Source organism: Narcine bancroftii, chromosome 4 (assembly GCF_036971445.1).
Source record: "Narcine bancroftii isolate sNarBan1 chromosome 4, sNarBan1.hap1, whole genome shotgun sequence".
In the NCBI taxonomy this organism is placed as follows: Eukaryota; Metazoa; Chordata; class Chondrichthyes; order Torpediniformes; family Narcinidae; genus Narcine; species Narcine bancroftii.
Window position 1 is genome coordinate 253,433,827 of NC_091472.1, and position 25,521 is coordinate 253,459,347.

The 25,521-nt window shown below is 42.0% G+C and overlaps 1 long non-coding RNA gene across 1 annotated transcript in view; it reads left to right on the forward strand.

Annotated features, from left to right (window-relative positions):
- Positions 1-2,120: 2,120 nt before the first annotated feature.
- Positions 2,121-25,521, forward strand: part of LOC138760098 (uncharacterized) — a 60,286-nt gene continuing 36,885 nt past the window's right edge. Inside the window, exon 1 of the long non-coding RNA XR_011355400.1 lies at positions 2,121-2,550. This is a non-coding gene — a long non-coding RNA (uncharacterized lncRNA). The remainder of the gene's footprint in view (positions 2,551-25,521) is intronic.

Consider the following 25,521-nt stretch of genomic DNA (forward strand, 5'->3'; position numbering starts at 1 on the left):
GCTATTGGTGTACAATTTCATTAGGAAAGCAGAGATCAGTGTATCACAAAAAGGAATTGAATCCTGCTCCACGGTAGTAACGAAATTACTACAAGTAATATGTCTATATTCATTCCTACGTCTCATATCCTTTTTAAATTAGTTTGAGCTTATGCAGTCTGTGTAGTTGGAATTCATTGTGCATGAAATCTGTCAAACACACATGACAGATTAAGAAAGTTGAACCCTATGGGATACAAGGGAAGGAGAATATTATAGGTGCAGTGAAGGAAGTGAATCTACAGATCTGGGGATCATATTGTAACATTTCAAATGCTGAAAGGCATGGACAGAGTAGATATTGAAAGGTTGTTTCTCATGGCGGGAAAGTCAAGGACAAGAGAGCACAACTTCAGGATTAAAGGACATAGAACAGAATTTTGACAGTTAGATGATAGTAAATCTGTAGAATTTGTTGCCGGAGGCCAAGTCATTGGGTACATTTAAAGCAGAGATTGATAGGTTCCTGATTGGCCAGGACATCAAAGGATATATGGAGAAGGCTGGGCAGTGGGGCTGAGTGGGAAAATGGATCAGCTCGTGATTGAATGGCAGGGCAGACTCGATGGGCTGAATAATCTATTTTTGCTCCTATGTCTATGGTGTTATGGTTTAACCATGTTCAGTGACATCAAAGAAGTGGACAACAGGATAAATGCAGTCTTCTTTAAAAAATGCAGCAGCATTGAGCTCCATGAGGTTCCTGCCACTCCCTGAAGGGGTTGCCTTTGGAAGGGAATATTTGGTATTTTTGTTTGAGTTTGCAAAATGTCATACTGTGAACCTAGGTTTTGTTCTTGTAGTGAAATATTAAGACAATTAGATGCGAGGAAGCCAATTGATTGTGGAGAAAATCACAGATGAAATATTTCTGTCTTATGTTAAATAACTACCTGCTACAGGACTTAGCTGATGACTGGACCGCATTCTTTGCTTGGCTTCGCGGACGAAGATTTATGGAGGGGGTAAATGTCCACGTCAGCTGCAGGCTCGTTTGTGGCTGACAAGTCCGATGCGGGACAGGCAGACATGGTTGCAGCGGTTGCAGGGGAACATTGGTTGGTTGGGGTTGGGTGTTGGGTTTTTCCTCCTTTGTCTTTTGTCAGTGAGGTGGGCTCTGCGGTCTTCCTCAAAGGAGGTTGCTGCCCGCCGATCTGTGAGGTGCCAAGATGTACGGTTTGAGGCGATATCAGCCCACTGGTGGTGGTCAATGTGGCAGGCACCAAGAGATTTCTTTAGGCAGTCCTTGTACCTCTTCTTTGGTGCACCTCTGTCACGGTGGCCAGTTGCGAGCTCGCCATATAACACGATCTTGGGAAGGCGATGGTCCTCCATTCTGGAGACATGACCCACCCCAGCACAGCTGGATCTTCAGCAGCGTGGACTCAATGCTGTCGGCCTCTGCCATCTCGAGTACTTCGATGTTAGGGATGAAGGCGCTCCAATGAATGTTGAGGATGGAGCGGAGACAACGCTGGTGGAAGCGTTCTAGGAGCCGTAGGTGTTGCCAGTAGAGGACCCATGATTCGGAGCCGAACAGGAGTGTGGGTATGACAACGGCTCTGTATATGCTTATCTTTGTGAGGTTTTTCAGTTGGTTGTTTTTCCAGACTCTTTTGTGTAGTCTTCCAAAGGCGCTATTTGCCTTGGCGAGTCTGTTGTCTATCTCGTTGTCGATCTTTTATCATTTACTGAGGTTAAAAGTTCTGCTCATTAAATTTTAGTGCCAGCAGTGCTGGGCTATGAAATTCTCAAAGTAGTGCTATGCACCAATAAAATATCTTGGGAGATGAATTCAATGGCCTCCAAAATGTATGTTCAGGGATCCTGATGGAGTTGGATAGCAGCCTGTAACACGTTGTGCAGGTAGACTTCAAGTATCCCCTTCCAAAGATTACTAGATTTGCTGAGGCAACCCCTTAGGGAAACGACAGGAACCTCCTGGACTCCAATGTTGCTGTGCTTTTTCAGGAAGGCCCCATTTATCCTGTTACCCACTTCTATGATGTCACTGCTGTTGCTCGGTGACCAGCCAGCCCAGAATGCTGCCAGTCATGCCTTTTGACTCTCTCTGGAGTTGCTTGAGATTACTTTTCAAGCCTTCTGTGTTACCCTCAGTAAAGAGCAATTCCCTTCCATCAGCTGTTCATAATCCATAGGGATGCACTTTGTATGAATGGCAGGAACGAAAGGCATGCATAAAGGGAATCTCTTTATTTTTGCATGCAAAGTGACATGATTTGACCCAAGAATCCTCAGCAGGCAATGTACTTTAACAGCCCCCACACCCCCAGTTACTTCCAAGCAGAACAGGATGTGGGTCTTAATTTTTAGTCCAACAGTTAGATTTCAGGTGGCATTTGGTTGCCATTGCAAACACTCTGCTTGTGTAATGCTAGGCCATGTCACCCAGGATACCCTCATTCGTGGAATGGCTCAAACATAGCTAGCAGACCAGACACTTACAGAATAAAAGTGAAGGACTCAGCTGCCAGGTACCTACAGTGTTTGGTGAGTATCTGAGTGTGAATGACTAACAGTCAGGACAGGGAATTGCCAGCTCCATGGAGAGAAAGGCCTCCTGAATTCTTCTGGAAGGATGTGGATGAGGATTTGCCATAAAATGACTGGCCATAGATATGTACAATGAACTGCTCGATGGATATGGTAGGAAGCACTGGGGTTGTACTGTGCCGGGAGCTCATTCTCTCCACCATGGAGGTGGGGCCAGTCCATTTCAACACCTACACATCCAACCACATTTGCTTCTCTTGTGGCATTGGAAGGAGGTATTCAGAAGGTAATGGTCAGACTGCTGTAAAACCTGTGCTAAAAGTGTTTTAATGAAGCACCTGACTTGGCAATTTATCTTCTAGTCAGCCACCAGGATTGCTGGAGTGAACCACAATGGATCTCCATGCAGCACCAATCTACTCTCTGAACCAGGTTGATTCCTGGGATGGCAAGACTTGGGTAGGAAGGACAACTCGATAGACCAGGGTTATTCTCATTGGGATTTAGAAGAAAAATAGGGTGTCTCACTGAAACATAAAGTTCTGACGGGAGTTGACATGGAAGATTCAGGTAGAGTGTTCCTGATATTGGGGAAGTCCAGAACAAGATGTCACAGTCTGAGGATAAGGAGGAAGCCATTTAGGACTGAGCTGAGGAGAATTATTTTCACTCTGAATTGTGAACTTGTGGAATTCACGGAAAGTTATGAAGCTAGTTTATCAGGTTGCTTCAATGGGGGGTTGGATGTGGCCCTATTGGTCAAAGGGATCAAGGGGCATGGAGAGAAAGCAGGGGATTGAAGTCATATGATCAGCCATGATCGTATTGAATGGTGGAAGAGGATCAAAGGGCAGAATGGCCTTCTCTTTGCTCCTATCTTCCATGTTTCTCTTCTCTCAGGGTAACAGTGACTCAACCCCACCATAAATCCAAGTTGTTGTTGCCATCATTCATCCAGCCAGTCCAGGCAACTGCCACTCATGGTAAAAGGGTGCTGTCTGAGGCCAGGACCTCAAGGTTTCCCCCTAGGCTTTGTGCAACCTCCCCAGCTGAAAGCCAGCAACCTCCCACCAAACCCATGGCAATCTCTCAGGTAGCACTGCACAACCGCTCTTGCACAGCTGAAGGCAAGAGTAATAATACATTTTTCTATATTCTTGAAAAACCAGTTGGATAAGAATGGCTTGGAATATGAAATATGTTGCTGCTCATTCTCTCATTGTAGTTAATTGTTGCTGTGATAATTACCAAGTGGAAGCTATGGAGAGGGTGCAGAGGAGTCTTACTAGGATGATGTCTGGATTGGGAAACAAGTTTTAGGAGGCAAGGTTAGCAAAGCTAGGATTTTTCTCTTTGGACCATAGAAGGATGAGAGGAGACTTGATAGAGGTCTACAAGAGGCATAGATAGGGTGGACAAGCTAACACCTGTTTCCCAGGACAGGATCAGCAAACACCAGAAGACATATGTACACAGTAAACGGAGGAAAGTTTAGGGGAAACATCAGGGGTAATTTCTGTTTATCTATCTAGCTATTTATTTATTTATCTGTATATCTTTTTATTTATTTATTTACACAGAGAGTTGTGGGAGCCTGGAGTACCTTGTCAGGAAGGAAGTTGAAACATTGGTGGCATTTAAGAGTCTCTTAGACAGATACATGGATGAAATAAATATAGAGGGTTATGAGATGGGGGGGTTTAGCTTGTTTTTTAGGAAGGGATATATGGGTCACCACAACATCGAGGGCCAAAGGGCCTGTACTCTCCTATGTAGGAGGAGAGGTAAAGCAGGAACAATTATGGATGAGAAACTAGTTGTTGAAGACAGTCATTGAGCCAGAAGGGAGAATTTAACTTGGGCTTCTTCCTTTTCTTCCACTTGCTGCTCCTCCACCTCCTCATTTCCACTGGCTGGTTGTATATAAACCTACATGAACTTTTGGACATAGTCACTCAGGGAGTAGGAGATTGTCTGGTTATGGTATATCTCAGGATTCAAGCACAATACTTCATGTGAGCACAGTCAATGCCACCCTATACTCTCTAGCAGATTGCAGCCTGGCAAATCCATGTAGTCTTGCTGCCTGCTGCTCTTTTCCAAGGGAGAAGGAGATAAATTCTGCTCTCTTGGACTACAGAGCATCTCTGAACTTAGTGCAACCATGTGGTGCAGATAGCGAGGCACAGCAGATGTCTTGTTCCAGTCTGAAAAGACAAAGAGCATGAGAGATGGTGGTCACTGTGATCTTCACAACTACGGACAAAATTATCCCAGCCTTACTCCACTGCTGCTCCTCTTGCTGCAACATATGGCACATCTCTGTCAAGACTCCTGTGTTGGATCCAACTCTGCTCAAGTGATGCTCCTCCCTGAGGAATACCTTGCTTCCTTCTTGGGGCACTTCTCCCCTCCTGCTCCTCTTCTGGCAGCTTATGTTACACTAGCCACCACCTCATCATTCTCCCTACTGCGCTACACTCCAAGTGGTTAGATTAATGGTTACAATGCCAGTAATCAGGACCTGAGTTTGAATCCCCTGCTGTCTGTAAGGAGTACATTCTCCCCGTATCTGCATGGGTTTCCTCAGGGGGCTCTGGTTTCCTACCACCATTCAAAATGTACTGAGAACTGTAGGTCAATTGCATGTAATTGGCTAGCTTGGCCTCCTGAGTTGAAATGGCCTGCTACTATGCTGTATGTCTAAATTTAAAAATTTTAAATTTAAAGTTTACCAGCAACGCAGTGCTTTCAAAGCTGTTGAAGATCCACGCTCATTCCTTCTGCACCTCCACTCCCAGTATACATCAAAACCTGCCTTGAAACTTAACAAGGACTAACAAGCATTACCTAAGCAGGGGCATAGATGGGGGGAGCGACAGTTCCTCCACCTTTTCAGCCCACCAGCACCCCCTGAGCCCACGGTCCTCCAGCACCGCATATTTGCTCCTTCGGGTCCACACCTGGCTCCTTCGCTTGCCCCTCCCTCACAAACGGACAAGATACTGACTTTAAATTTGATAATGCCAAAAGCAAACTAGATTCTAATTGTAACGTGACTTTATCATTTTTTCCCCCCCAAAGTGGTGTTGAAAACATAGTGGAGCATTGTAAATGTTCTTTAGTTTAGATCTACTATTTTAAAAGGGTGTGGCAACTATTCCAATTTATGGAAGGTTTGTTTAAATCAAATCATAAATATAAATATTTAATCTTTCCCTTTTTTTTAAACATTGTGGTCTCCTGTTGTGGGTCTCCTTCCCATGATAACCGGGGCTCCAACCAGAATAAAATAACCAAACTTTGCACCCTTTGGATCCCACTGATGGTACTGAGTAAGAACTTATCACACTCCTGGTACACAGCTCAATCCCTGTCTGTTAAAGTGAGAAAATAGCCACACAGAGCTCCATGGATACCTTTGAATTAGTGGAAGAAACAAGGATGACAGTTTCAAAGCCTACCCTGATATTTCCGTGAGACAAGGAGGGAGGAGCGGTGTGGGACTTAACCTAACTCAGAAAGCTTTCTGAAGCAGATTTCCCCTCCCCCCCCCCCCCCCCCCCACCACCACAAATAATCATTGTGCTAGATTTACACAAGATTTCAATGTTTAATAAATGGCCACAACTAAAAGAAAAATGGTGTTGTGGTCTATGTGGGGAAAACTCTGCTCGTTTATTGCAAAAATAAACCCCAATAGCTGATGTGCTGTACTATCATGGAAGTTGAACCAGACACACCAGTAACACCAACTCCAGCCACAGGCAAGCCTGTCCTCAGGACCCATTGAAGCAGCTTCAGCCGTGTCTGATCACACTTCTCAAAAACACAGAATGAAAACCAAATCGTTGACAAAGGAAACCAAAGTAATAATGAGCATTTTGAAAGTGCATTCCATTCTGAACACTTGGTACCAATTCTATCCCGACATCTTATTAAAGTGCAAAGTCAACCCTAAGTGAGCCGTAGGACCCCAGCAGAACTTTTAGAAAAACAAAGTTTTGACGAGCAGCCACGTGGTGAGCCCTGAGACAGGCGCCATTGGAATGGCGGGGAATGGTCTGTGGCATCTGATTGGGAGATGGAGGGCCCCAGCCCTGATGATGCTCATCCTGCTGTTCCATACAGGGATGTGAAGGCAATCAAGGTGCCGGCAGCCTCCAGCATCAAGGACTTCATTATTATCAGTGGGGTATTCAGTAAAGCGTAGCTGGCTCGGAAATAATAACAGCTGATGGTCAGCTGAAATACGATAGCTGAATTTACTGTAATCAGGACTAAATGAGCCACGTGGTGCCTTTTGGTGTTCTAGCGCAGAGAGAAAGGTTTTAATGTTCTCGTGACATTTGGGCAAGTACAGGCATGCTTGGCGGGAGGGAGGAGGGGTGGATGGGTGCGGGAGGGAGGAGAAGCGAGTGAGTTGTGGAGAGGTGGAAGGACGATATGTAAAAGGGAAGAAAGCGAAAAGGGACTGGATGGAGAGGAGGGAGGAGGGGTGGGACTTTAGGCAGGAGAGAGTGGGGAAGGGCTTAAGATTCCTGATGGTACATTGAGCTTTGCTAGAATGAAGCATAGATGAAAGAGGCTACTGTAATTGCTTTTGTTAAATTCCAAATAAAAATGTATAATGCATTTAAAATGGTAGGCTTCGTCAATGAGTGCACATCAATTCCCTTTGTGTGCTGAGTGGAAGACGTGTGCCGCCACGCTTTTTTTGTCCTGTGCTCTTGAAACCTCCACGCAGTACTCCCAAAAAAATCACACGCTAACAAAGAGCAGGCCTCCCTGCAGCAAAATCCCCTGCATCTCGGAGCAGTGCTGGCGCTCGCTGCAAGTGATTGGATGTGAAATCACGCTGTCCTCTGCTTGAGTGTAAGGGATGGGTGTGTTTCTTACTGCCCATCTGGTCCCTACATTCAAACTATTTCAAAGGAGTACAATTGAGAAACAAATGGGTGAAACAACAAAGGAAAGGATTAGATGCTTTGTGTGTACACCGACTTAAGAATCATGAGCACCATATGATATGATTTCCAATAGATTGGTCTATTTAGGCCATTTCAGATAACCCAAAAGTTGAGATGTAAAGACAGAGAAACTCCACCAAAACACATCACCTACCTTTCTGAATGTGCGGAGGCAGACTCTGAGCCACATGCTCCAACCCCTCTCCAAGAGGGATAATCTCCGCAGTGCAGCCCTCCGCCGATCAATCTGAATGTACAGCTGTGATAAACGACTGTTTAGGGACAGGCCGTCACCTCCCCACTCACCCCCTCCAATACAGGAGCAGCAGGGAGACCTTGGGGCAGTGGGGGCTGCTCTCTGGGGCTCAAAATGCAGCAGAGCAATGACTGCCTTCCCTACCCATAATCCCCCATGCAGCCAGAACTGTTATGGGAACCATGAGCGGTTTCCACTGCATGGGGGATTATGGGTAGGGAAGGCGGCCATTGCTCTGCCGCGTATTGATGATGGGTGGCACTACAGCTCCAGTCACCCCACCTCCATCGCATCTGGGGGGCGCTATGAGGCACCTCTGCATATGAATGGGATGCTAGGGCTGCTGCCTGAAAGGTAAGATCCCATTTTTCTATCCACTCTGTAGCTGGTCTCAAGGCGGAGGCCCGGCATGAAATGGCCTATCGCCGCTGCTGTTAGTTGAGCATTGCTTGTTAACAATGAAGGATGTTTTGTAAGAAGCTCTATTCTTGTTATTTGCTTTACTCACCAGCAAGATTGAGAGAAAAAAAACTTTAGGATGTTGCTGAGAGTTATTAAGGTTCTACACACTCATTCAAATACAAACTGTGCTAACAAAAATAAATAAAAACAACAGGACTGACTATGTTTCTTGTAATTAGAGTATTTGTTAAATATTCATTAAATTTCAAACAACTGTTCACTTGAGTATTAGAATGACTCAATTAGAAAATGAAGAGTTGCTCTCATGGGCCTGTGTTGTACTGAAACACCCAGTTAGTGACAAGCCTTGTGACAATAAGACTTTTCTGCAATTAAAAAACCTCAGAAGGAGGGAGGAAGATCTTAGCAGGAACCAGTACCAAAGCAATGTTTGCTGTGTATGCTGTCAGCAGCACCCTCAGTCTCCCAGCAAGCAATGTGGTTGGCAATCATTTGTGCCAACACCCCTGGGGTCACGAGAAATATTAGTAAATTAATATGCAACGATAGGAATGTAAGAGTACTGTGAAATTAGTGAGACTGGGAGGGTCCACCGAGGAAGACTGTTGATAGCTCTGAGAACACAATCACTTCTAAAAACATGGGAAAGCTTTCAATTCTAATTGTTCTTTGCCATGTTAGATCCATAATTTAGAACCTCCATTTTAATCCTTCTGTTCTGAGAGTCATGCCACATTGCACTAATTATTTGAGAGGAAAGCCACGTTAGTTTATGTCTGGTTGACTAATCCCCTACTGTTCTATTTGAGACATTGAATAATTCTGGCATGTGTGTCACACCCTGCACTCTTAACTATATAATAATAGCACACACAAACACACACACACACACACACACACACACACACACACATGCACACACACACAGAGTTTTGACAATGCTATTGACATGTTGAGAAGATTATAAAGCTCGGTGGGTTCACAGAGAGACAAGTCTTGATACACGTGTTACAATCACATGTGACTTTTAATGACATATGGAAAACAAACGAGAGACCGTTAAACGTACTTCGTCAATATTTCACAAGCGATGATATGGATATTCCCCTTGGACTTCGGTTGGACACCAACAATAGTAAACCTATACTTATCCAGCTCACACACTACAAATAGGGGCTCTTACACACACCTATTGCCCTGTACCAACAGGGGTGTGGCTCTCTGCAAGTATTGATCTATTCTAATACAATACTGCAGCTCAGCTTCAGTGTAATGCACACCTTACCCATGACGCTTCCAGTGATGTCCACAGTAGCGACTTTGGTGTGGAGCAATATCGAGGGCTTAGGCCATGAGGCAGAGAGATGTGTGTGCATTGGTGTTATATACAGTGCTTATCTGTGCTTATAGCCAATAATTACCCTATGTGATTTAAATTAGCTAGTAGAAAGGTGTGCACTAATGGGTGGTCGGAGTCCAACATTGATTGACAGGTGATACAACTTCTGAATAAGTTTGAGACAGGGAGGACACGTGAACACCCACAATACACCTATTCCAGACAGGCAGGGAGGCAATGTTTCCTCCACGCACAACTATTTGGCAAGAAACTTTTATGACAATTTCTGACAGATGAATTGCAACTGGCAGTTTAAAGACTTCAAAGTTTCAGTGTGGAATGGCTGAAATCCAGAATTGCTGCCTGGAGTGTATCACATTGGTTCTTTTCTTCTGTTCCCATGGAGACCACCTCCTTGATCTGATCTTCATGTTGGCAGGATTCAGATTTGCAGGAATCTGAAATTATATATTCCATGATTTCACCCTGTACCTTGCTGAAGACCTTGCCCTCAGTCCTACTGCAATATTTGCCTTTTGACATCATTGAAACCTCTAAGATTCTGACATGTTTTGCAAAGCGAAAGGATGTTTCATTCTGTAGGTAAATCTTTGGATGTTTGTTCTTCCAATAATGGAATTATTAAGTACATCTAATGCTGAGACAAATTTTTGTGGACTACTGTGCAGTCTAGGGTGACTAGATTAGGTAGGGAAATGGAGTTCATGCTGATGGTCAGATGAATTTGAACTTATGAAAGTGTAAAGTAGGATTGACAGCCTTACTCCTGCTTCTAATGTGTGTGTGTTTGTATGTGTATGTGTATGTATACAGTGCCCTCCATAATGTGTGGGAAAAAGATACTTATTTTTCCTTTATTTGTCTCTGTGCTCCACAGTTTTAAAATTATAATCAAACAATTCACATGAGATTAAAGTGCATTTTCTATATGTTATTTGTGTACATTTTGATTTGACTGTGCAGAAATTACAGCACTTTTTATACATAGACCCCTCATTCAGGGTGCCATTATATTATGTATATTTAAAGTAGTCGTGTTCATTACATTTCCCTTGCATGCAGTGACTATTTGAAGTTTGTGATTCACAGACATCGCCAAATGCCGAGTATCTTCTCTGGTGATGCTCTGCCAGGTCTCTACAACGGCCATCTTCCACTCACTGAAGATAAGTGTGCCAGTACCTGTAGCAGGCATACATGCCTAGGCTAAAACACTCCACCAGCATGTTTCACAGATGAAATGGTATCATTTGGATCTTGGGCAGTTCCTTTATGCCTCCACACTTGGCTCTAGGCATTACTCTGACACAGATTAATCTTGGTCTTATCTATCCACAAGACCTTTTACAGATTTCTGCAGGCTTTTTTGAAAACTTCTTGGTAAACTGTAAAGTATGTGGGTCATTCCAGGCACAGGAGTTCAAGGGAAGATGGTCCAAAGATTCAAGTTAGAGGAATACATAGATGTTTCCTGTTGGATTTTGACCTTTTAAATAGTGGAGAATGATAAGAGTGTTCATGTTACCAGATGGGCAACTAAAAGATGATTCCACTCAATAGCAAAATGGGCTCCTTGTGAGATTTCAATGGGACATCCAAATAAATTGAAGGAATCAGAATAAAATTAATTGTCATGAACATGTCATGAAATTCAGTGTTTTGTGGCAGCGTATCATAGTGCAAACATTCATATAAAGCACCTAACAACAATTTTTAAAAATCTGGTGGCAGCGGGGAGGAAGCTGTCCTTATGCAGCTGAGTGCTTGTTTTTAGGCTCCTGTACCTTTTCCTGATGGTAGCAGAGTGAAGAGGGCATGGCCTGGGTGGAGGAGGTCTTTAAGGATAGAGGCTGCTTTTTTAAGACACCACCTCTTGTAAATGTCCTCAATGGAGTGAGGTCTGGTGCCTATGATGTCGCAGCCCTCTGGAGTTTATTCTTGTCCTGAGAGTTGGTGCCTCCATTCCAGGCAGCGATACAACCAGCCAGAATGCTCTCCAAGGTACTCCTGTAGAAGTTTATGAGGGTCTTCGGTGACATACTGAATCTCCTTAAGCACCTCACAAAGTATAGCTGCTGGTGTGCCTTCTTCAGATTGCATCGACATGGAAGCTCTGGGACAGATCCTCGGAGATTTTCACACCCAGGAATTTGAAGTTCTTGACCCTCACCACTACTGAGACCTTGATGAGGACTGGGTTATGTTCCCCTGACTTCCCCTGAAGTCCACAATCATCTCCCTGGTTTTGCTAACATTAAGCAAAAGATTGTTGATGTGACACCACTCAACGAGCTGATCTATCTCCCTCCGATAGCTCAGGGTCTGATAGCTCAGTGGTTAGAGCACTGGCCTTGTAAACCAGGCGTCACGATTTTGTTTCTCACTGGGGCGTGGAGAGGTGCTGGACAAAGTGACGACTCTCTGACTTCCTTATGGTAGACAAAGTTAAAGAATTTCATGTGCAGGTAGTCCTCAACTTATGACTAATTCAGATTGAAGGATTGGTCATAACTCAGATTGACCTTAAGTAAGATTTGCATGTCTTAACGAGGTATTAAAGCAACTTTTCAAAAATATTTTCGTCAAATGAACCTTTAATGAAGATTCTCAGCATATGTACAGTTTTTTTCTTTTTAAATTTCTGTCGTATATGCGGATGGACATTGGTCATAAGTTGAGGACTACTTGTATGTTACATTCTACATGTAGTATTACATGACAATAATGGAACCTTTACCTCCTGTACGCTTCCTCATTGCTGTTTGTGATTCTGTTGACAACTGTTGTGTCATTGGCAAATTTGTAGATAGCCCATATGTCTAAGTTTAACCTAGCTCCTTTTTACTCCCATATAAACTCTATCTGTGACAGATGTCATTCTGAAATGGCTTCCCTTATGCATATATTTTGGTCCTTCCTTTCCATGAAAAGATATTGGAAAGATATTTGTGATATTATTTCAGCAGTTTCACTCATTGACCTACAACCTCATCCTATTACTGGACTTGTTGGACTATCAGTTTTGGAATCTGGCCACTTATCTACTTCAGCTTGTCGTGTGATTGCATTTGTTACTTTAATAACCAGGAGATCTATTTGATTTAAATGGAAAGATCCTAAATCACCTACCACCAATCAAATGGTTTTGCCATACTTTAGCATGTTTAGAAAAAAATCAGAAGTGGCACTGATGACCTTTCGGTTAAGTTAGAAGAAACATGGAGACCATTCATTTAACACTTTCACATGATGCAAGTGTGGTGATATGTAATTACACCACTAGGTCACCAGGGGTCATCCCGGTGACCTTGTATCTAAAGCAGTCCAGAGCTTCAGACTAGCCTTCCAGGTTTGTCTTGCAGAGAGACAAGACCTCTTAGTGTACATATTAGTTTATTAAAGCTGTCTTATACTCCCACTGCTGTTGTGGTTATTGTCAGTACAGTAAGTCGATCCTTCTGAATCCTCTTAACTTTTATTTGAGTGTAGAGAAGTGGAGTTAATTGTTTAACCAGTGAAATATAGTAGCCCAACTTTTGTTTTCTCCTTTTTAGTTTAGGCATTTTTTTTTGTCATAAAATTTGATTCTTTTCATGTTTGGCTTTTAACAAATTGGGAGGTTCAGTTTACATATGTTACTCAGTGCCTGTGATTTTATATGTTAAAAGTTATTAATGCAATCCTGATCTCTATATTATTAACCTGAAACTTTAATAAAAAGATTGTTTAGGCAAATTTGAATTGGAATTGTGCCTGGCCACACAGTAATGAGTGTATAATGAGTAGAGCAGTGGGCTAAGCATGCATCCTTAAGATGCGCCTGTATGATAGTCAGTGAAGAGGAGATGTTGTTTCCAATTCGTACTGACTTCCGGTGGTGGTGGTGGGGGGGAGGGGGTACGGAGGCCCAGAGTTTGTAGCTTCCTGACCAGCACTGAGGGAATAATGGTATTGATAGCTGAGCTGAGTTCGATGAAAAGCAGCTGTATGTGTGTTTCTGTTTTTGAGGTGATCCAGAACTGAGTGGAGAGCCAGCGATATTGCGGCTGCTGTGGAGCGATTGTGAGAAGAGGCGAATTTCAGACCTTTGCTTATGTGGTGATATGTAATTACACCACTAGGTCACCAGGGGTCATCCCGGTGACCTTGTATCTAAAGCAGTCCAGAGCTACAGACTAGCCTTCCAGGTTCGTCTTGCAGACAGACAAGACCTCTTAGTGTACATATTAGTTTATTACAGCTGTCTTATATTCGCACTGCTGGTGAGGTTATTGTCAGTTCAGCTTATGTGTATGTTAATTATGTTCATGACCAGCCTCTGACAAATGACTCCACCCTGGGAAGTACCGAAAGCTTTACAGCTCGTGTAGATCTGTGGTGATGTTGTGCATTGTTTCAAAGTTAGACAAAGAACAGTGGTTGATGTTTGACAATATATGGGTGGGGGAAAGAATTTGAATAGGTTATTCTGCACCAATCAAATAAACCCTGAACAACGTAGGAATGAAACAAACTCCATGTAGTTGCTCCCATTCACTCAACTGACCAGATAACCTGCTTCACTCTATCAGTGACATCCTACTCCTGACCCTCCTAGCACCTTTATAGGCTTCTTTGTCTTTTCAGTTCTGACGAAGGATCTCTGATCTGAAACGCTCACACTATTTCTCTTCCCACAGATGTGGTCTGATCTTCTGAGTATTTCCAGCCTCATCTGTTCTTTGTTTACTGCGCACCATCACTAATGCATTCATGCTCAGTGATTTCATTTTCATTATCATTGCTTCCATCCCTCCTTTGGTAGGCTACACATTGTAATCTCAAGCTCCTAAACAGTTTAACTCAGTGGTTTTCAATCTGCCCCCCTAAACTCACATTCCACCGTAGGTAATCCCTATGCTGTAGGTGCTCTGTGATTAGTAAGGGATTGCTTAAGATGGTATGTGGGTGGAAAGAAAAAGTTTGAAAACCACTGTTTTAATCGTTTTGTGCATGGTTTCATAACTCTGAAGAAAATAGGCCAATGACAATTTTTCTCAAGCAGAATATTTCACTAATAATTGGGTCTAGAGCAGTGATTCTCAACCTTTCCTTCCCACTCACAAATCACCTTAAGCAATCCCTTACCAATCACAGAGCACCAATGGCATAAAGATTACTTAAGGTGGAATGTGAGTTTAGGGGGGCAGTTTGAAAACCACTGGTTTAACTGTGGCTGATATGATAACATTTGTCACTTTTGCGTATCAGAGTTGTAGGTCAAGTCGTACTTTGGAGACTTTTGTACAAACCCCAAGGCTGTGGGTTCTGATGCACTACTGAGGGAGTACTACTCCACTGTTGGATGAGCTCAGCCAAAGATTTGTACAGCATGAACGTTTTGTATGGTGGAAGAGCCTTTCTCTTGCTTGCTGAATGGGGAGTTATTTAGATGGATGTTATAGATCTGATGGCTCAACTTCACCAAAGATGGATGAATTCCTTCTCGATGGTCTGGCTGATATCACTGAACAAGAAAGATTTTTCTTCCTGAAGACTTTGGGTGATTTTGTGGATTTTAGACTGCTGATTACAAAAATACATTAAAATTTTCCTATCACGTACTGTTTTTTTTTAAAGATACAACCTGTACTGACAATAACCACACCAGCAGTGTGACCTTCTGTCCTATTTTAAGTCTATTTCCCACAAAGCAAGCTATTTTGGTCAGTTAGGCATGCCTGGACATGGACTCAGTGCAAGTACTATGCTAGTGATGTCTTAGGCCTGGCCGGACTTAGTCAGGATTGATGTAGTCAGGCTATAAAAGCAGCTCACATATACTGATGTTGTGCATTACATTGAAAGAGATTGAGGTCATGTTGATGCACATGCTTAAAGCACACACAACTATGAAGTGCCACGTGTCATTGACAATTAATTTTCTGCATTCGCACATGGACTTCGTCCCTACTGATCTTGGTGCAATCAGTGACGAACATAGTGAATGGTTTCACCAGGGTATTTGTCCCTCAAGCAATGTTTTCAGGTACTTGTTTAGATTGCAGTTGTTCCTTTATTTCACCAAATTCCTTTCTTTGTTTGACCAAAGCAGTGCTAAACCCCTGGAAAAAAAAACATAACTTTTGCATTTTCCACCACTAATGGCCATTGTTATTTTTTGAATATTTGTATGATGCTCCCAAGATCACAAATCTTACCAGGACTGGTCAAGGTCACCGTTCACTGATTCTTCTGGGTCTGAGGGTCCAGTGACCCCTTTCAATTTGTAGCTTTGCTTTTAACTTGTTTTGTCCCAGCATTTGTGGGATCCATGTTTCAAAGAAGCTCACCAGGTCATTCCCTCAATTCCTTCTCTCAGTCCAATGATTCTTGCATTGTTGTGTCTGCTGAAATTTTCCATATGATCAATCTTGTCCATCATTCTTTTTTTCTCTATGACCCATGCTTTTGCTTTTTTTTTCTAGAGCCTTTAGGCTGTCTTTTGTTTTGTCCAGCTCAGCCTCCACTTGAGTCATTTGTTCTGTTAAATCTTCCACGATTTCTTTAATTTCTGATATATTTTCCAATATATCTTATAATTGATTCAACACTTGTGAAACATGAACAAAGTTTTTATCTTGTTTAGGATGGTGGCTATATCTTGGGCCAATGCCGACCCCACCCCCGGCTCTTCTGGGTTCAAATGTTCCGAAGGCCCCTCCTGAGCCACTCCTCATCAGGCTTCCCCTCGATGTTCCTGGCTGAGCTGCTGCTTCTTCAGTTTCTGTTTTTGGTTGCTGTGGGTTGTTTAGCACTAGCCTTATCCATTTTGATGATAAAATTCTGGTTTTTGAGCTTTCAGACAGTCTTTTATTAATACTTTTTCTGGAGAGCTCTTTCAAAACATATTTGCTCAGATCCTTATCATGGCCACATCCTGGATCAAGAGAATTCTCTGCTCTTGTTTGGATGGATTTCTAAAATTTCTTAGCCAACTCAAGAACAAAGCAAGTAAAACTTTATTAAACAAAATGCAAGGGTGTTTAGAAAGTCAGAAAATATCTGTGGAAAGAAAGATAGAATTAATATTTAAGGACAATTTCTTCATTGAAAGTATAAAAGTGAGGAAACCAGAGAAATTTATGTTCCAAAGAGGTGACAGAATGGAGAGAACAAAGGGACTATCTGACAGAGTGGAGAGCTAGATTGTCCAAGAGACAGTGTTGCTTTAGTGTCATCTGATAGATGGTACTCAATACAAGTTCATCAAAGCTGAACAGTCCTCAGGAGTTTAAACATAGAACATTACACCACAGTGCAGGCCATTCAACCCTCAATCTTATGCTGACTTATATATTCCTACCAAAGAAAAATGAAACCTTTGCTACATTGTAACCCTCTAATTTTTTTTCATCCATGGGCCTGTCTAACAGTCTCTTAAATGCCCCTAAAGTTTCAGCCTTCAACACCATCCCTGGCAAGGCATTCCAGGAACCCACAACACTGTGTAAAAAAAATCCCTGATATCTCCACTAAACTTTTCTCCCTTCACTTTGTAGAGATGTCCTCTGATGTTTACTTCTCCCACTATGGGAACAAAGGCGCTGTCTGTCCACCTTATCTATGCCTCTCAAAATCTTGTAGATCTCTATTAAGTCACCTCTTAACTTTCTTTATTCTAAAGAGAAAAGCCCATTCTGCTAACCTTGCCTCATAAGACTTATTTTCCAATCCAGGCAACATCCTGGTAAACCTCCTTTGCATCCTCTCCATAGCTTCCACAGCCTTCCTATAATAAGGTGCCCAGAACTGAACACAATAATGTAAATCCAGTATCACCAAAGATTTGTAGAGTTGCAAAATGATCTCTTGACTCTTGAACTCAATCTCCCTAATAATCATGACCAGCAACCCATAGGTCTTCTTAACTATCCTGTCAATCTGCGTGGCAACCTGAGAGATGCATGGATTTCGAACCCAAGGTCCCTCTATTCCTCCACATTGTTCAGTATCCGACCATTAACTCTATAATCAGCCTTCTGGTTTGACCTTCCAAAATGCATTACCTCACACTGATCCGCAGTGAACCACATGTACCATTTTTTGGCCCAACTCTGCCTCCTGCCTGCATCCTTTTGAAACCTATGACAAGCTTCAGGTCCATCCACAACTCTTCTAACCTTCGTACATCTGCAAACTTACTGATCCATCCATCGGCAGCTTCATCCAGGTTTTTTATGAAAAAGATGGGTGTGGCAGGTTCAAGAGACTGAAAATAAATATGCTGGAAATGTAGGAGTTATTGTTTATCTGATACTCAATAGATCAGATAGCTTCAGAGGAGGGTGAATTTTACAAATCTTGCATTAAAAGTGCTTAGTTTTAGCACAAATAAATTTGAGTGGTTTATTGAAATTTTTGAAATCAAAGGCTTCATTGTGCCCAGACAGAAGGTGAGATGCTGATCCTCAAGTAGACATTGCAGTGGAAATATAAATAATGAAGGATACCCAGCATTTGTGGCAAGTCTTGAATGATGTAGCCTGCTACAAAACCAAATCTGATGAAATAGAGACAGCAAAGCTTCAATCCCAGATGAGCTCAATGCCTTCCATGGCTGATTTGACCACCAGAACAAGGAAGAACTACTACTACATCCCCTGATGATTCTCTACTGAATGCATTCAAGGATGACATGTGGGCTGCCTTCAAGAGAATGAATGATCGAGATGGAGAACCTGGTCAAGTACTGAAATCCTGTGCTGAACAACTGGCTAATGTTGTCATGGACATCTTCAACATCTCCTTCTGACATGGCATGTTACCTGCCTGTTTCAAACAGACTTCAGTCATACTGATGCCCAGGAAGAAAGTGGTAACCTGCCTAAATGATTACTGACCTGTGGCACTCACATCAACAGTGATGAAGTGTTTTAAAAGGCTGGTGTTGAAGCAGATCAGCCCTGTTTGAGCAGCAACATGCATCTGTGAGAAACAGAAGTACCTTCACAGAAATTGCTTGAGACAAAAATTGAGAACAAAGAACATTTATTATACAACAATGCAAAGTTGGGTGCTTTCCCCTTACCCTGGGAATACACAAATACACTGGGGCTCACCCAACTTTTATACAGTTTATTTCAGTATAGAAGTACCCTCCCCCTTACATTCTTCTGCCTCCTGGATGAGTTTGGCATTAGGCAATCCTGTCTGCCTACATGCTGTTTCTGTGAACTTGGAGGACCAGGGGGTATCCTGTCGGTGTCCCATCATGTCATTGTCCTTATTCACACCTTCCCAATTCTCAGGGCTTACTAACTTCTTATATGCAGAACTTGCTAATTCTGTCTAAAAGGCTAGAAGACCCTTATCTTATTCACACAAACTTTACTTCCTACATTCTATTATCTATCCTTATCCTATTCATACTAGCTTTATTTATTACACATATATCCAGACTAGTTTTCTTCATCTTTCATATTTTCATATTAGTTTTACTCATCTCTCACACATCCATTCCAATTTTCCTACTGCAGCAACAGATCTACAGCAGATGCCATTTCACTGGCTCTTCACAAAACTTGGAACACCTGGACAGCAAAGACAGATTGATCAGGATGCTCTTTATTTACTGCAGTCTGGCATTCAACATCATTGTCCCCTCAGAACTAAACAGTAAACTTCAAGACCTGGGGCTCACTCTGCACTTTTAACAATGTAATTCATTGGTTGAATAAAAGGACACTGAAGGATTCTCACCCTCTTCTCCATCAGGCCAATTGTTTGGCAGCACTAGGAGGCAACTACCTTTTCAATACGATGGATTTGACTACCATGTTTTACAATATGCTACTCCATGAGGAGGACAGGAAGTACTCCACCTTTACCACTCACATGGAACTGTATGAGTACAACCGTCTGCCTCAGACCCTCTGCAATAGCTCTGGGTTTTATTCACATAATGAATAGCACTTTTGGGGACCAAAATTATTTGAGTCTGCATGTTATATGGATGATTTGTTGATGTTTTCCCCGACGAGGTGACAGCTTTGCTGTGCCTGGAGATGGTGTTTGACAGGGTGTGGTGCCAAAAGTTGAATTTGGCCCCCAAAAAGTGCTTCTTCCTCAGGAGGCCTTTAAAGTTTCTCGGTCAAATAATAGATGAGAATGGTGTTTCAACTGACCCCAGTAAGGTGGAAAACATCACTAACCTGACAAACAGTGACCCCATGGAGCCTAATGGTGTTTCAACTGACCCCAGTAAGGTGGAAAACATCACTAACCTGACAAACAGTGACCCCATGGAGCCTGATGGTGTGACCCCATCCCAGAGATGGGTGAGATCCTTTGTGAGGATCATAAATGACTATCAACACTTCATGCCCAGATTTGCTGCCATCACTAAAATGGTCTTTGATCTACTAAAAGGAGTAAAAAGGAAAGGCAAACATCTTAAAAACAAACTGTTAGGCAGGAAGTTGTGTGCATCCATCTGGAGACTGGAGCATGTACAGGCCTTGGAAAAACGGAAGTCTTCACTGGTTTGCAACATCATACTGGCTCATCCAGACTTCACCCAACCCTTCATGCTCTCAACTGTTGCATCTTTGGATGGCATAGGAGCTGTCGTGTCTCAAATCCTAGAGGGTGGAGAATGAGCCAAACTTAATGTTTTTGCTAGCAAGTCATTATCTCAATCACTACCTAGCTCACCGATTTGAGTTTCTGGTTTTGAAATGAGCAGTCTGTGAAGTTCAATTACTGGCTGAAGGGGCACAAATTCACAGTCTGGACGGACAATAACCCGTTGACTCATTCTAATGAAGTCAAAGCTGGAGTGTTGTGAGCAATGCTGGATAGACAGGTTGGCAAGTTACAATTTTGATATAATGTCCCAGATTGATAGAACATGGTAGCTGATGCCATGAGCTGCATACCTTTAGTCAAGGAGAATGTTCGCACGAGCCATATACAGCCTTTCTCACTGAGGTCTAAGATATGTCAAGTACCTCAGTTCAAAATATCTTCTGATCCTCCAGTGGCCACAATGATTTACTTGTATTTATTACATTTTAATAATGTTTCTAGTGGGAATGAGTTCAGCAGTGCACACCTCTTGTGCCCCTCCCTTCCTGTCTCTGATTGCTTGTTACCTGGCTAAAGAGAAAAAGGGCCAGAAAAGAAAGAAAACTCAGAAGACAATGCTTGTGTTATTTTGCCTTCTAAATGCTAGAAAACAGTTCAGTGAGTCGACTCTTTTTCTGTGCCCTATACGAACCCATTACAGGTAGGTAGTCTGTATGTGGAACAAGCTGCCAGAGGAAGCTATAGAAGTGGATATAATTACCGCATTCAAAGGGCAGTTGGCTAGCTCCCCAAAACAAACTGGCTTTGATTAACAAAGCCTTCAACACCAGTGCTGTTATTACTACCATTTTTGTCATCCCATTTCTCCTGGCTTCACTCTGTTACAGACACTCACACTGTTTCCTCCCTTTCCCTGCAAACTGGCCTTCACTTTTTAATACTTTTTTTTAGATCTGAATGTGGCTAGCAAGACCAGTTTCTGTAGGCCCTCCTTAACTAGCCTAAAGAAGATGGGGTGGAAAGCTGCCTTCTTGAACTGCCACACTCTTCCTGGAACTCTGTTTGATTTCTAGCTTTTTTTTCCAGATGCTCCATATATTCAGCCAATCAGGCAGGAACTTTAGAGAGAAAAACAGAAGTAGTTCATGCCAATAATCTTCCAATAAACTGAGACATGACGAGTTCAGTTTCTGTCTTACGGCTGAGTATTTTGGGCATTTTCATCTTGATTTTGGATTTCCAGCTCCTGTTATTTGCTTTTTAATTGTGAATGACAGAAATTTGTGAGAAGCTGAAACTGTTACCCCAGGGGCATTTTCATGGGTATAGCTATTGTAGGTTAGTGAGATAGCCAGGGGATAAAAGGGCTGGTTTAGGAACTTAATGGCCTATGTGAGAAACAGAAGTACCTTCACAGAAATTGCTCGAGACAAAAATTGAGAACAAAGAACATTTGATTTGACCACCAGAACAAGGAAGAACTACTACTACATCCCTGATGATTCTCTACTGAATGCATTCAAGGATGACGTGTGGGCTGCCTTCAAGAGAATGAATGATCGAGATGGAGAACCTGGTCAAGTACTGAAATCCTGTGCTGAACAACTGGCTAATGTTGTCATGGACATCTTCAACATCTCCTTCTGACATGGCATGTTACCTGCCTGTTTCAAACAGACTTCAGTCATACTGATGCCCAGGAAGAAAGTGGTAACCTGTCTAAATGACTACTGACCTGTGGCACTCACATCAACAGTGATGAAGTGTTTTGAAAGGCTGGTGTTGAAGCAGATCAGCCCTGTCTGAGCAGCAACATGCATCTGTGAGAAACAGAAGTACCTTCACAGAAATTGCTTGAGACAAAAATTGAGAACAAAGAACATTTATTATACAACAATGCAAAGTTGGGTGCTTTCCCCTTACCCTGGGAATACACACATACACTGGGTCTCACCCAACTTTTATACAGTTTATTTCAGTATAGAAGTACCCTCCCCCTTACATTCTTCTGCCTCCTGGATGAGTTTGGCATTAGGCAATCCTGTCTGCCTACATGCTGTTTCTGTGAACTTGGAGGACCAGGGGGTATCCTGTCGGTGTCCCATCATGTCATTGTCCTTATTCACACCTTCCCAATTCTCAGGGCTTACTAACTTCTTATATGCAGAACTTGCTAATTCTGTCTAAAAGGCTAGAAGACCCTTATCTTATTCACACAAACTTTACTTCCTACATTCTATTATCTATCCTTATGCTCTTTATTCATTACACATATATCCAGACTAGTTTTCTTCATCTTTCATATTTTCATATTAGTTTTACTCATCTCTCACACCTAGAATCCATACTAAAACACCTGGAGTTCCTTTGCAATTGGTCATAGCAAAATCCAATGCAGAATATAGTGAAGAAAAACTGCATTACTTTTTATTTAAGGAGTATGTGTAAAGTCAGTTCAATCTGCCAGTAATTATTATAGCTGTTTTTCAAGACTAGCAAGATTATTAAATCATCAGAAACATATTAAAATTAAATGTTGACCTCATTTTGGGTAAACATCGGTGTAAATCAGAAGTTATATGAACAAGGAATATGCATTGTTAGTTCTTGTGAAAGCATTATCTGTTTAGCAGCAATTACTGAGAGTCGCCCCAACTAACATTAGCTGAAAGCAGAGGCAGACAGACGAACTCAGACAACCAGGCACCATGAGGGTCTTAACAATTCAATTAAAAAATTGTTTCTGGTTGGGGGAGGGGTACTTTGGCTCCTTTTGTTCCTTAATTTTGTTTGTCTGATGTAGTCACAGTTGAGTCCCCTTAAGGTCATAATATATTAATATAGGAATAAAATAAATACCTTGTCATTTATTTAGAGTCTTTTAAAGTTTTGGATGTACATTTGTTTTCAGCCTCTGTTTGGGGGGAAAAAAGATAAATGGGAGCTAAAGTCTCCTGGGTTTCAGACTGTGTATTGCCCAGATTGCTGCTCACACAGAGGGTTCATTCTTTTGCTGGCTGTGATAGTACAGATCTATCACCAATGTACATGGTGTATATAGTTACTGTATCTAGACTGTGCTTACAGTGATTGGCTGAGAGCTAAGCCACGTCTATTGTCTGGGCCTTAAAGGGTTGTGTCCCTAGCCAGGTCGGATCATTCCGGACTGGTCGACCACCTGTGAAGAGCTCCTGTCTTTTGCTAATAAAAGCCTTGGTTTGGATTAACAAGTCTTTGGTTCTTTCGACGAGCTCTACACTGGCCTTCAGGCTCTGAACTGCTTGGGGTTTTCTAGCAAGGCTATCTACAGTCTTGTCCACTGAATGTTCCCCAGTCCAATGCTAGAGTAACATTGGTGCCGGGAAGGTGGCCATTTCTGTGGTTGATCCCTGTCCCAAATGTGAAACATTTTAACAAATGAGTTTTGTTCTCCTTTAACAGATCCTACATTTCTTCTGCTTGGCAATCATCTGTTCACCATGTTACAATAGGAAGGGGCAAGTCTTCACAATGATGAGTTGGAACAAAGGAAATACTTGCTCTGCCAATGTTCCTCTTATGTCTGATCTTGTGTGGTATCATGCATTACACTATAGGCATTGCTCATCATTGGAAGGTGTGGTAGTAAGGGAGGGGATGCTGAGGAGATTCATCAGGACATTGCAGAACTGGATTGTAGGTGGGCTGGATTTATTCTTAATGGATAATAGAAGGCTGCGGAGTGACCTTACAGAGGTATATACAATTATGAGGGCATAGATAGGATAGATAACCCAAATCAGGGCAAAGGAATCAAGAACTAGAGGGCACAGATCAAGGTGACAGGTGAAAATTTAACAAAGATCCGAGTGATCAATACTTCACATAGAGTTGGAGGAGCCACGGCTTCTTGAGGAAGCCTGTTACCCCTGCCACACAAAGGGGCATCTTCATTTGATGGTTTCAAGCAAGAGAAAAATAGGATGCAGTTATCTTTTTCATGATGTAGTTGGTGATCTGCAGCATTAAATAGCAAACTTTGAGATGTAGTCAATATATCTGCTCATCTGAAAGAATGCATCTTGACTAATATCTTTATAGCCATTGTCTTTGAATATTTTATTTAATATTCCATACATGTAGTAACTGTAGTTATAATACTACTGAAATCAAAAAAGGAACAAATTGATTACATTCATGATGGTTTTCGCCCCTTCTAAAAACCCCTCCCTCCCACCCAACCAATCCCCCCCCTCGAAGAAACAATATTCAAACTGAAAAAAAAACTTTATAGGTATAAAAAGAAAAAGAGAAAAGAAAAGAGATCTTTAGATTGCAGAAAGAGATGTCGTCCAGTTCAAATCATCTGTTCTAACATAAATATACAGTGGAGAATCCTGAAGGACTAGAGAGATAAGAAGGGTATCACTACAAATTTAATCCCATTATTTGAGTGAACAGGTACAAAATTTGTAAAAAAAATCATATTTCCTAAATTATGAGTATTTCTTTTCTAAAGGAATAGAACTTTGAATTTCAGCATGCCACCTTGGCATGTATCCGATTTCCAAGTAGTTGCAATACATTTCCTTGCTACCACTAATGCTAATTTAACAAATTTCACTTGATAACTTGATGGTCTAAAGTTAGGGCTTGTACCTTCAATATTTCCTAATAAAAATAAATCATGATTTTGTGGAAAAGCAATTTCTGTAAATTGTTCCAAAAAGTTACGTAAAGTGGCCCAAAAGGGTCTCACATTGGGACAAGACCTCATTGAATACTCCTACATTGGTCTGATTAATCTGATTTCGATCTATTCCACTTGTGTGGTGTAAGATATAATTGATGTAAAAAAATTATATTGAACTAATCTATATCTTACATTAATAATATTTGTCATACAATCCATACATAAATTTTCCCACATCTGTTGATCTATTATAATATTCAAGTCTGTTTCCCATCTACATCTTTTATAGCCAAGGTCAATGGCACTTTTGCATAAGTTCTTCACTGCAGGTCATAGTGGAGAATGTGAACACCTGGAGTGAATAGGGCATCCTGCTGTTAGCCCTTCTTTCCTACTTGTCTGCCAAATTCCAGCAGTCTGTATTGGCCTGAATGCTCTTTGCTCCCCCTGCCCCCCACCACCTCACCCCATTCCAAAATATTACAGCACAAGTGGCCACTAGTGCTTCGCTACCTGGTAACTCTGTTTCTGAAAGCCTGAAGGCAACAACTAATTCTTTTGCAGCTGAGACATCGCTTCCTGCAATCTTTGTTATGAATCAGCCCCAGATAGAGTCAAATGTATGTGACTTACAACAAAACAAGCCTGATGTTCAAGTGATAGATGATTCCTTTAAGCAATGCTGGTGGATAGGTACTTTCACCTGATCAATGTGAAT